The sequence below is a fragment of the Somniosus microcephalus genome, unplaced genomic scaffold, assembly GCF_052327205.1.
Source record: "Somniosus microcephalus isolate GS21.2 unplaced genomic scaffold, FLI_Smic_1.0 unresolved_chr7, whole genome shotgun sequence".
Classification (NCBI taxonomy): Eukaryota; Metazoa; Chordata; class Chondrichthyes; order Squaliformes; family Somniosidae; genus Somniosus; species Somniosus microcephalus.
The window spans coordinates 16,187,744-16,200,016 of NW_028225185.1; the positions used below are offsets into that span (position 1 = coordinate 16,187,744).

At 51.3% G+C, this 12,273-nt stretch overlaps 1 protein-coding gene across 2 annotated transcripts in view; it reads left to right on the forward strand.

The window, feature by feature from the left end:
• The first annotated feature begins 6,858 nt into the window (after nucleotides 1-6,858).
• Nucleotides 6,859-12,273, forward strand: part of LOC147086581 (zinc finger and BTB domain-containing protein 7B-like) — a 172,570-nt gene continuing 167,155 nt past the window's right edge. For both annotated transcript variants that reach the window (XM_085978726.1, XM_085978725.1), the window contains exons 1-2: nucleotides 6,859-7,117; nucleotides 12,100-12,218. The gene's annotated coding sequence lies outside the window, so the exon portion shown is untranslated. The remainder of the gene's footprint in view (nucleotides 7,118-12,099; nucleotides 12,219-12,273) is intronic.

The window sequence follows — 12,273 nt, forward strand, 5'->3', positions numbered from 1 at the left end:
CCGGCTAGCTGGTGAAACCACAGTTTTTTTTTTCTTTTCCCGACCTTTGTCTGAGGAATCGATCTCCTTGAGGTGCTGCCGTATTGCAGGTAAGTCCGTTTCCAATTCGTCACCACTGTTGTATCCGTGTGTTTATGGAGACACGGAATGCAGGAGTTGGTTTAACAGGTGTTTACTGAACAAAGTCTGGAGGTGAACGAACAGATACAAGACGCTATACAGGCTTATATACCCGAGTGGTCACTACCGGTATTACAGTACACAGGGGCTCTTAAAGGTACATACACTACAGCCTTAGCGAGGTGTTCGTCATCATCGATGACATGTTGAAGGCTGCGAAGAACATGGCGTAGTTTCTCCGCTCCGGGGAAGTACTGGACGACGAAGGGTACTCTGTTGGTTGTGTCCCGTGTTTGTCTTCCGAGGAGGTCTATGCGATTTTTCACTGTGGCCCGTCGGAATAGAAAGCAGGAGAGCTTAAGAGACATTGAGAGACATAAAGAGATATTCAAGGCGAGAGGAGGTGGTAATGGGACAGGTTAAGGAACAAAGGATGGCGCTAGATGGGGTGTGAATTGCGCTGGCAGAATGAAGGACAGCTGCCGTGTGGGAGGGAAGAAGAAAAAAGGGGCCAAACAAAAAGTGTGGATAAAAAAGAGAAGAAAATATATATATGTGATAGGGGCCGAGGTTCTGATCTGAAATTGTTGAACTCTATGTTGAGTCCTGAAGACTGTAAAGTGCCTAATCGAAAGATGAGGTGCTGTTCCTCGAGCTTACGCTGAGCTTCCGTGGAACAATGCAAGAGGCCGAGGACGGTGAGGTCCGAGTGGGAATGGGGCGGTGAATTAAAGTAACAGGCCACCCGGGGAGCTCGGGGTCCCCCTTACGGACTGAACGGAGGTGTTCCGCAAATAAAAAATGGGAATTCACCCTGGTCCAATTATCCCTGCCCCTCTAACGCCACTTCAACCTGAAGGCCACACTTCATCCTGACTCCCAGTTGGTCGCACTCTCACCTCTGAGTCAGAAAATAATGGCTTCAAGTCCCAATCGAGAGACTTTGTGAGCCAATAATCTTGGATAACACACCCAGTGCCAGCACTGAGGGAGCGCTGCACTGCCGGAGGTGCCGTCTTTCAGATGGAACGTTTAAACCAAGGTCCCATCTAGTCGCTCAGGTGGATGTAAAACATCCCATGGCCACTATTTCGAAGAAGAGCAGGGGGAGTTCTCCCCGGTGTCCTGGGGCCAATATTTATCCCTCAACCAACATCACTAACAAATAGATGATCTGGTCATTATCACATTGCTGTTTGTGGGAGCTTGCTGTGCACAAATTGGCTGCCGCGTTTCCTATATTGTAACAGTGACCACACTTTAAAAAGTACTTCATTGCCTGATACGTCCTGGATTTGTAGCAAGTGCCACTCACTTCTTGAAGATGTATTTAATGCCTTTAGCTTTATTTTCTCTCTTTAGTTACTTTCCTAACCATGACTCCTTCCCTCTCATTGGCATCTGTCTGAGGCTGAACCAGACAGTTCGCAACCTCAGTGTCATATCTGACCTTGAAATGAGTTTCCGACCACATATCCACGCCATCACCAAGACCGCCTATTTCCACCTCCGTAACATCGCCCGTCTCTGCCCTTGTCTCAGCTCAGCCGCGGATGAAACCCTCATCCACGTCTTTGTTACCTCCAGACTTGACTATTCCAACGCACTCCTGGCCGGCCTCCCACGTTCCACCCTATGTAAACTTAAGGTGATCCAAAACTCGGCTGCCCGTGTCCTAACTCGCACCGAGTCCCGTTCACCCATCACCCACTGTGCTCGCTGACCTACATTGGCTCCCGGTTAAGCAACGCCTCAATTTCAAAATTCTCATCTTTGTTTTCAAACCCCTCCACGGCCCTCGCCCCCCTCCCTATCTCCGTAACCTCCTCCAGCCCCACAACCCTCCGAGATCTCTGCGCTCCTCCAATTCTGGCCTCTTGCGCATCCCCCCGATTTCCATCGCTCCATTGGCGGCCGTGCCTTCAGCTGCCTGGGCCCCGAGCTCTGGAATTCCCTCCCTAAACCTCTCCGCCTCTCTCTCTCCTCCTTTAAGACGCTCCTTAAAACCGACCTCTTTGACCTTCTTCTCTTCTTCTTTGGCAGTCCCTGGGAACCAAGGATGACTTGCTTCCACATTAAAAATGAGTTCTCAGGTGACTGATGAGTCCAATGTGGGACCTGCAGTCTCTGTCACAGATGGGGCAGACATTGGTTGTAGGGGCGGGTGGGTGGCGTGCTTGGGTTGATGTGCACTCCTTCCGCTGCTTGCGCTTGGCAACAGAAACAATGCCGCAGGAAAATCAACGCTGGAGCACTCAAAGACCCCGATAAGAAAGCCCTATTCAGCCTGCGCCTCACAAACAACCTGATGACTCCCAGTGATGCAGAGGCACAGAGTGTTCACAGCGCTTGATCTGCACTCAAGGCCTCCATAATCAGCACTTGAGAAGAGATGCTCGGTCACTTGACCAGGAAACACCAAGACTGGTTCGACGAGAATGACCAGGAGATCCAGGAGCTAATAAGCCGCAAGCGCAAGGGCATTCCTGATCTGGAAACAGCAACACAACTCGAGGGCAAGAAAGCAGCTCTACAGACGCCTGAAGGCCGAGGTCCAACAAAAAACTTGCGACCTAAAGAACAGACGGTGGGTGGAGAAAGCGCAGGAGATCCAGCAGCTAGCCGACAACCACTTTAGCGCAGTCAAGGCTGACATAAGAAAACTACTAGGCACTTGGTCTAAGCGTTAAACAAAGCTTTAATCAACTGTTTTACAACATGGATGTCTAGTTGTGTCCTTCACTAGTTCCTGTTAAGAATGTCCTGCGCAAGCTGGGCCCGTGCCCGAGTATTTAGACTCTCCCTGGACAGCGCCACCCGCAGGCCGCTCAGTATTATTTCATAAGTCTTTCTTTCATGAATGACTGACTCATGTCAAAGACCACCTACGGCCCTCTTTGACCAAGCTTTTGGTCGCCTGCCCTCATATCTCTTTATGTGGCTCGGTGTCAAATTTTGTCTGATAATCGCTCCTGTGAAGCGCCTTGGGACGTTTTACTACGTTAAAGGCGCTGTATAAATGCAAGTTGTTGTTGTTATCCCTATGCAAAGTCTCCACAGGCACTCTGTCGAATTGCAGCACTGTATCTGCCACAGGGTGTTTGCACAGCGGTAACGCTTTGGTTCAACTGAAATAATTGGATATAATTGGTTCTCCACCGGACAGGAGGCTATCAAGACGGAGAGCGTCACACCCTGTAAAAGAGAACTGGAGCACTGGAATGATGAGCTCCTGTGTTGTATGATTCTATGGGGGTGATTTTCTCAACGGGGAGCTTTTGGAGGCGGGACGCCCACTTGTCGGGTTTCAGTCCCGCCTCCGTCGACTTCCGGCCAACCCGCGCTATTTTCCCTTGATTGACCTTGTTGAGCCCGCCCAGCGGGCTTAGTAGGCCAGTTAAGTGGAAGCCGGTTACAGAGAACGTCAGCATATGACGTTTCATCTGTCATCGTTTGACATTCTCTGTAGTTTGATGAGGTCTTGAATTCATCAAACCTCTTTCTTTTATAGAAATTAGATGGTTGTTGCATTGGAGAATGCAGCGGCCATTTGTCATCTCTGCCGCGGAGATGCGAGACTCTCTGCATCCCCAACTCTTGAAGCCTTCAGGAAGAAACAAAGGCAAGTGACGTAAGAAAACTACTAGGCACTCGGTCTAAGCATTAAACAAAACTTTAATCAACTGTTTTACAACATGGAGGTCTAGTTGTGTCCTTCACTAGTTCCTGTTCAGAATGTCCCGAGCAAGTTGGGCCCGTGCCCGAGTATTTATACTCTCCCTGGACAGCGCCACCCGCAGGCCGCTCAGTATTATTTCATAAGTCTTTCTTTCATGAACGACTGATTCATGTCAGTAAGTAAACTTTTTCTAACACTTTGCACTTACCTCAGATACTCACCTCTCCACACTTGCACCCATCACTTACCTCCACAGCACACTTTTGCACCCCCCCCCCCGACCCCCGCAGACCCACTGCTCGCCTCGCTGACTCTGGCGAGGTTCGGAGCCTTCGGGAAGCCCGCACTTGTGAGGGCAAAAAGGGGCTAATCCTCTTATCTGCCTGTTACACTATCGAGAGTATCCTGTCCGGCTGCATCACTACCTGGTATGGCAACTGCACCGCCACAGACCGCAAGGCTCTACAGATGGTGGTGAAAGCTGCACAACACACTATAGGAATTAAACTACCTGCTGTGCAGGATGTCTACCCCGAGAGGTGCCGGGGGAAGGCCCTGAGAATCATCAAAGACGCGAGCCACCCCAGCCACAACCTCTTCGCCCTGCTCCCGTCCGGTAAGAGATACCGAAGCATACGGTCTCGTACCAGCAGGTTTCGAAACAGCTTCTACCCCCAGGCCATAAGACTCATGAATGAATAATTTATTATTATTTATTACTGTTGTTTTATTTATTATTACTGTATTTCTATTAGTATTTTTATCATTGCTATGCCATATTTATTCCAATGTTGGGAGGACTCGTAAAAATCAACATTTCATTGTGCAGTACACACGTGACAAATAAAAATTGAATTGAATTGAATGGAATAACTACCTGTTAACAGGCAGTTAAGTGGATGTAATCCCTGTCCCACCTCCGGGGAGACGGGACTCGGCGCAGGACGGCTACCCACCTCCCGGGGAGATGGCACGGAGGTGGGTTGGGGGCGGTTGGGCACCCGCCCCCAGATTCTGCCATTTTCCCGGCAGTCCTGCCTCCGTACCCGCCTCCCCAGGGCTGGCAAGATCGCACCCTAGGATTCGAGGAACCGTCTCACACATCAGTTTCTCCACCTGGGATTTCCTCTCTCCCAACCCACCCACCCCCCCCCGCCAACCACCACCCCCCGCACCCCCCCACCACCCCCGCACCCCCCCAAACCGAGTGTGTTATTTTTTTTTATGGATTCCTTCCAGCTCTGCTAGAAACATAGAAAAAACTTCTTTACCCAGAGAATGTGGAACTCGCTACCACAAGGAGTGGTCGAGGCGAATAGCGTAGATGCATTTAAGGGGAGGCTGGATAAACACACGAGGGAGAAAGGAATAGAAGGATATAACAAGGCAAGGGATTACACAATAAATGGTAGGATACTGTGGAGTGTAGAGGAACAGAGGGACCTTGGAGTGCAAGTCCACAGATCCCTGAAGGTAGCAGGACAGGTAGATAAACATAGAAACAAAGAAAAATAGGAGCAGGAGTCGGCCGTTCGGCCCTTCGAGCCTGCTCCGCCATTCAATATGATCATGGCTGATCCTCTATCTCAATACCATATTCCCGCTCTCTCCCCATACCCCTTGATGCCTTTTGTGTCTAGAAATCTATCTACCGCCTTCTTAAATATATTCAGTGACTTGGCCTCCACAGCCTTCTGTGGTAGAGAATTCCACAGGTTCATCTCCCTCCGAGTGAAGAAATTTCTCCTCCTCTCAGTCCTAAATGTCCTGAGAACACGATGGGGCTTGGCTGCGGTGCGCCGCCCGCCACAGTCAAATATCGCCCCGCCCCGCCGTCTGGACTCGCACAGGAAGAATGGCCACTTGGGTTGAGATCATGGAGGCTCGCCAGGATCCACTGGAGCACATCCCAGCCAGGCAGGAAGGAAAGGATTGCGTGTGTGTAGCTTTAAGAGACTTGGCTGGTTTGCAAGCAGCTGAGAAGGGTCACTGTGCCTTTAAGACTCATTTAGGCCCCGCCCCCTCAGGCCCAGAAGGGCGTGGTTAAGGAAAGGCCCCGCCCAGAAAAGCGCTGAACCAATGGCGACGTGCGTTTGTCTCAGGTGACGCCAGCTTTCGCCCTGCCTGTTGACCGGCACCGCAGAGTCAGATTTAACAAAAAAAGAGGCACGCCAACCACTGGTTCCCTCAGATTTTTCTTCAATATGTATTCTTACATTAAAAAAAATACCGATTCATTGAGACACTAATGATTATTATTCATTATAAAGTGAGCCGGCTCCGGCGGACAACCTACCTCTGCCTCTGGCCGGGCTTGGGGGCGGGACTGACGGCCCGGGGAGTCGAATACACCAATGAGGAGGGGGTATTTCCTGATTGACAGCGCTCTGGACCAATGGGAAGGAAGGGGCGGGCGCGAGGCGAATGCCGGCTCCGACCTACACGGGGGCGGGTCTTAAATACGACCAGGGGGGTGGGAGGCGAATACACCAATGCGGATGAGGTTTTTCATGATTGACATCGCGCTAGACCAATGGGAATGGAGGGGCGGGCGCCAGGCGCGTGCCGGCTGCAGAAGGTCAACCTACGACGGGGGCGGGACTGACAGCCTTGGCGGGCGAATACACCAATACACCAATTTCATGATTGACAGAACTCTAAGCTAATGGGAAGGGAGGGGCGGGCGCAAGGCGAAAGCCGGCTCCGACCGACACGGAGGGTGCGGGTCTTACTGACGTCCGGGGGGAGAGGTGGGGCGAATAGACCAATGCGGAGGGGGGCGTTTTGTGATTGACAGCACTCTGGACCAATGGAAAGGGAGGGGCGGGCACGTGGGCTGAAAGCCGGGTTTGACCTACGCGGGGGGACGGGTGTTACTGACGTCTGGGGCGAATCCACCAATAGAGAGGTGGTATTTCCTGATTGACAGCGCTGCGGACCAATCGGTGGGGAGAGGGGCGTGAGGAGAACATCCTGGCGGCGGAGGGGCGTCGGCTGACGGACAGCGCCCAGAGCCAATGGGAATGGCTGGGAGGCGCAACCAATGACCCCCCGGGAAAAGAAGAAGCGGGAGGCGGGACTTTGGCCGGCAGGTTGCGTCGGCTGAAGAATTTCTGGCTGGACGGCGGTCGAGGGGGGAGAAGATAGAGAGCCGACAGAGCGAACGGGCGGCGGAAAAAAATTAAAATAAAACACGCTCAAAATTAAATCGCGCAGCTTTTTATTTCTGTCTTTGTAAAGTGTCGTCTGTCAGATTCGGTTAAATCGAAAGGGAAGGAAAGAAAAAATAAATCACTTGACAACCGCGTCGGACGACAGGTAAGGGATGAGCAATTGAAATAGAATGCTTTTATTTGATATGAGAGTTTTTAAAAGAAAAAAAATCATGTTTTTTGCCCCCTTCAAAAGTGTGAATTGGCTCAAGTTCCCACCTTGACAACAGGTAAGAGGAGCCTCGGGGGGTCAGAGGTCAGGGAGTGGGCGGGACCAATTGGGGAATGGGGGGGTTAGCCTTCTCCTCTTCCCCCCCCCACCCCCCCACCTCTCCAATGGTTTAGCCCTCCCTCACTCTCTTTTCCCCTCCCTCACTTTCACCCACTCTCTTGATCTTTGATTGACAGGGTAGATGTCTCCCCTGGCTGAGTGGGGCTGGTCTAGAACCAGGGGGGGGGTCACAGTCTCAGAATAACGGGGTCGGCCATTTAGAAACATAGAAGATAGGAGCAGGAGTCGGCCATTCGGCCCCTCGAGCCTGCTCCACCATTCAATGCGATCGTGGCTGATCATCCAAATTCAGTACCCTGTCCCTGCCTTCTCCCCATATCCCTTGATACCTTTAGCCTTAAGAAATATATCCAACTCCTTCTTGAATATATTTAATGAATTGGCTTCAACTGCCTTCTGTGGTAGAGAATTCCACAGGTTCACCACTCTCTGGGTGAAGAAATTCCTCCTCATCTCTGTCCTAAATGGCTTACCCCTTATCCTTAGATTGTGACCCCTGGTTCTGGACTCCCCTGCCATCGGGAACATCCTCCCTGTATCCAGTCTGTCTAGCCCTGTCAGCATTTTATAAGTTTCAATGAGATCCCCTCTCATTCTTCTAAATTCTAGTGAATACAGGCCTAGTCGACCCAATCTCTCTTCATACGACAGTCCTGCCATCCCAGGAATCAGTCTGGTGAACCTTCGCTGCACTCCCTCTATGGCAAGTATATCCTTTCTTAGGTAAGGAGACCAAAACTGCACACAGTGCTCCAGGTGTGGTGTCACCAAGGCCCTGTGTAACTGTAGTAAGACATCCTTGCTCCTGTACTCAAATCCCCTTGCAATGAAGGCCAACATACCATTTGCCTTCCTAACTGCTTGCTGCACCTGCATGTTTGCTTTCAGTGACTGGTGTACAAGGACACCCAGGTCCCTTTGTACATCAACAAGACCTGGGTGTCCTTGTACAATTGGGGAATGGGGGGGGTTTAGCCTCCCCCCCCACCCCCCCCCCGCCCCACACCACCTTTCCAATGGTTTAACCTCCACCCACCCCCCTCCCCCTGCACCGTCTGCCCCGCACACACATTTTCACCCACGCTCCTGATCTTTGATTGTCAGGGTAGATGCTGAGGCTGTTTCCCCCCCCACCCTGGCTGGAGAGTCTAGAACCAGGGGTCACAGTCTCAGGATACGGGGTCGGCCATTTAGGACTGAGATGAGGAAAGAAAGACTTGCCTTTGACAACCACTGAATGTCTCAAAGCGCTTCACAGCCAATGAAGTACTTTTTGAAATGCAGTCACTGTTGTAATGTAGGAAGCACAACAGCTCACTCTGCGCACAGCAAGCTCCTGCAGGTTTACGATGCCACCTCCCTGCTGTGCCAGTAACCTGTAACTCATTATCTGCCCTTTTCTTAGCACTTAAAAAGGTATATAATTGTACCCTCTTGAGCATCCCTGATTATAAATCGCACAAGCATTGGTGGTCGTGCCTTCTATTGCCTGGGCCCTAAGCTCTGGAATTCCCTGCCTAAACCTCTCTGCCTCGCTACCTCTCTTTCCTCCTTTAAGAGGCTCCTTAAAACCTACATCTTTGACCAAGCTTTTGGTCACCTGCCCTAATTATTCCTCGTGGCTCGGTGTCAAATTTTTTGTCTTAAAATACTCCTGTGCAGCGCCTTGGGATGTTTTCCTACGTTAAAGGTGCTATATAAATACAAATTGTTGCTGTGTGTGTATATACAGGTTGAAGCTCAGGGAACACTAACTGCAGAGACACCGAGTTCCAACCATAAACCACAGTGATATTATAGCAGGGGGGGTGAGCTCTGCGTTGTGACCACTCTGTAAAATCTGCCTTCTACATGGTCAGACACAGGATGGGTAACGGGTGGGTGAATGATCCCGTCACCTGCAAACAACTATCTAAACGTTCACAATCAGTTCAACACAGTACGTTTTTCCAATGGTCTAGTGGGTGAAGGCAGTGCCTGGGGTGGCGCTGAGCCTTTCGGACCCGGCGTTCCCAGGCCGGTACCGAGTTAGCTGATTACAGTTATAGAAAGACTTGTCTCTCTCCAGCGCCTTTCATCACCTCAGGACGTCTCGAAGCGCTTTACAGCCAATGAAGTACTTTTTGAAGTGTGGTCACTGTTGTAATGTAGGAAACGCAGCAGCCAAATTGCGCACAGCAAGCTCCCACAAACAGCAATGTGATAATGACCGGATCATCTGTTTTGGAACTATTCTGGTAGCAGAATTGAGAACAAGGGGACATAATCTTAAAATTTGTTCTAGGCCATTTCGAAGTGCTGATCGAAATCTGGAATTCTCTTTTCCCCTCCCCACCGCCCCCCCCCCCCCCCCCCCACAGCCCAAAAAGGCTGTGCATGCTGGGACAATTGGAGCTTTAAAGACTGAGATTGATCGGTTTTTGTTGGGTAAGGGTATTGAGGGATACAGAGCAAAGGCGGGTAAATGGATTTGAGGTGCTGATCGGCCCTGATCTAATTGAATGGCGGAGCAGCCACCCGAGTGGCTGAATGGTCTCCTGTTCCCAATGTTCCCGCATTCAAGGGGAGACTGCATAGGCACTTGAGGGAAATATACTTGCAGGGCTACGGGGATAGAGCGGGGGAACGGGACTGACTGGATCGCTCTACAGAGAGCCGGCACGGACTTGATGGGCCGAATGGCCTCCTTCTGTGCCGTTACTCTATGATTCCTATGAATGAAGACACCAGGTTCATTTGCGATCCCTTGCCAGATGTGAGGGCAGGAATCTGGGGTGAAGCATCCCATCTGGAACTTTAACCTGTATTTTTCAGGGGCGACCTGCATGGCTTTGTATTCCCAGCTTTTCTATTTTTAATGATGTATTTTTGCCTCCTTTCCGCCTCCCTCTTCTGAAATTTTTGTACGTAAAAGGTGAGAAAGGGGCAACAACATTTGTACAGGTGCTGCTGGTACACCAGCTGGTACTTGTGTTTAGCCTGAAATTTAAAGTGGGTAATCCATGGTGTCAGCCGTAGCGCAGAGGCCGCACTCTCACCTGTGAGCCAGAAGACTGTGGGTTCCAGTCTTGAGCATAAAATCTAGGCTGACGCTCCGGTGCCAGTACTGAGGGAGCGCCGCACTGTCAGAGGGGCAGTACTGAGGGAGCGCCACATTGTCGGAGGGGCGGTACTGAGGGAGCGCCGCACTGTCGGAGGGGCAGTACTGAGGGAGCGCCACACTGTCGGAGGGGCAGTACTGAGGGAGCACCGCACTGTCGGAGGGGCAGTACTGAGGGAGCGCCGCACTGTCGGAGGGGCAGTACTGAGGGAGTGCCGCACTGTCGGAGGGGCGGTACTGAGGGAGCTCCGCACTGTCGGAGGGGCAGTACTGAGGGAGCGCCACACTGTCGGAGGGGCAGTACTGAGGGAGCGCCGCACTGTCGGAGGGGCAGTACTGAGGGAGCGCCGCACTGTTGGAGGGGCGGGTACTGAGGGAGCGCCGCACTGTCGGAGGGGCAGTACTGAGGGAGCGCCGCACTGTCGGAGGTGCGGTACTGAGGGAGCGCTGCACTGTCCGAGGGGTGGTACTGAGGGAGCGCCGCACTGTCGGAGGTGCCGTCTTTTGGATGTGTTGTTGAACCGAGGCCCCGTCTGCCCCCTCGGGTGGACGTGAAAAATCCGGCGGCACTGCTTTGAAGAAGAGCTGGAGAGTTCTCCCAGCTGCTATAGCCAATATTTATCCCTCCACCAACACCTAAAAACAGATGACCTGGTTGTTCTCACATTGCTATTTGTGGGAGCTTGCTGTGCGCAAATTGGCTGCCGCGTTTCTCACATTACAACAGTGACTACACTTCAAAAAAAGTACTTCATTGGCTGTAAAGCGCGTCGGGACGCCCTGCGGATGTGAAAGGGGCTGTAGAAATGTAAGCCTTTCTTTTACCAGGTTGGGTGTCCCAATCCTTATCTGAGGAAGGATGTTCTTGCCATGGAGGGAGTGCAGCGAAGATTCACCAGACTGATACCTGGGATGGCAGGAATGACGTATGAGGAGAGATTGGGTTGATTGGGCTTATACTCGCTGGAGTTTAGAAGAATGAGAGGGGATCTCATTGAAACTTATAAAATTCTGACAGGACTAGACAGACTAGATGCAGGAAGGATGTTCCCGATGGCCGGGGAGTCCAGAACCAGGGGTCACAGTCTAAGGATAAGGGGTAAGCCATTTAGGACAGAAATGAGGAGGAATTTCTTCACCCAGAGAGTGGTGAACCTGTGGAATTCTCTACCACAGAAGGCGGTGGAGGCCAGTTCATTAAATATATTCAAGAAGGAGTTGGATATATTTCTTAAGGCTAAAGGGATCAAGGGATATGGGGAGAAAGCAGGGACAGGGTACTGAATTTGGATGATCAGCCATGATCTCATTGAATGGCGGAGCAGGCTCGAGTGGCTGAATGGCCTACTCCTGCTCCTATCTTCTATGTTTCTACAGGAGTTTAAGGTTGTGGCTGGAAAATTTGAGAGTCAGCTATTGAATGACAAGTTATTTGCTACGGTGGTCTTATTTGGTCTGACCTGCTGCTGTCACGGCTCTCCTAGTCTGGGCTGCGGGATTCTCCATTGCTGCTCCCTGTGGCAGCAATGCTGATGCTTTTGAGCCGGGAGATTGGCAGTGGATTACAAGACTAATCCGGTTTCAGGTTTCTGAATTTCTCTGGGGGCTGACCGGGGTCTCGCAGCCGACCGGCGGCTGCAAAATAAAATGAAGGGTGGATGTCGTTGACCAAATCTCATTGTTGGATCTCTGCTAGGTTGGAGCAAACCGTGGACGATGTCGTAACCTGCAAGAACGAGGCTCGTAAGGTTTGTGCTGCCGTCGAACCCTGAGGTTGGATTATTGCCAGTAATCCTATGCCAAGGTTTTAAACCGGTAGGTGTATTGTTTTTTTTTAAAAGCTATTTCTTTTGATGTCTCTGCTTTTGAG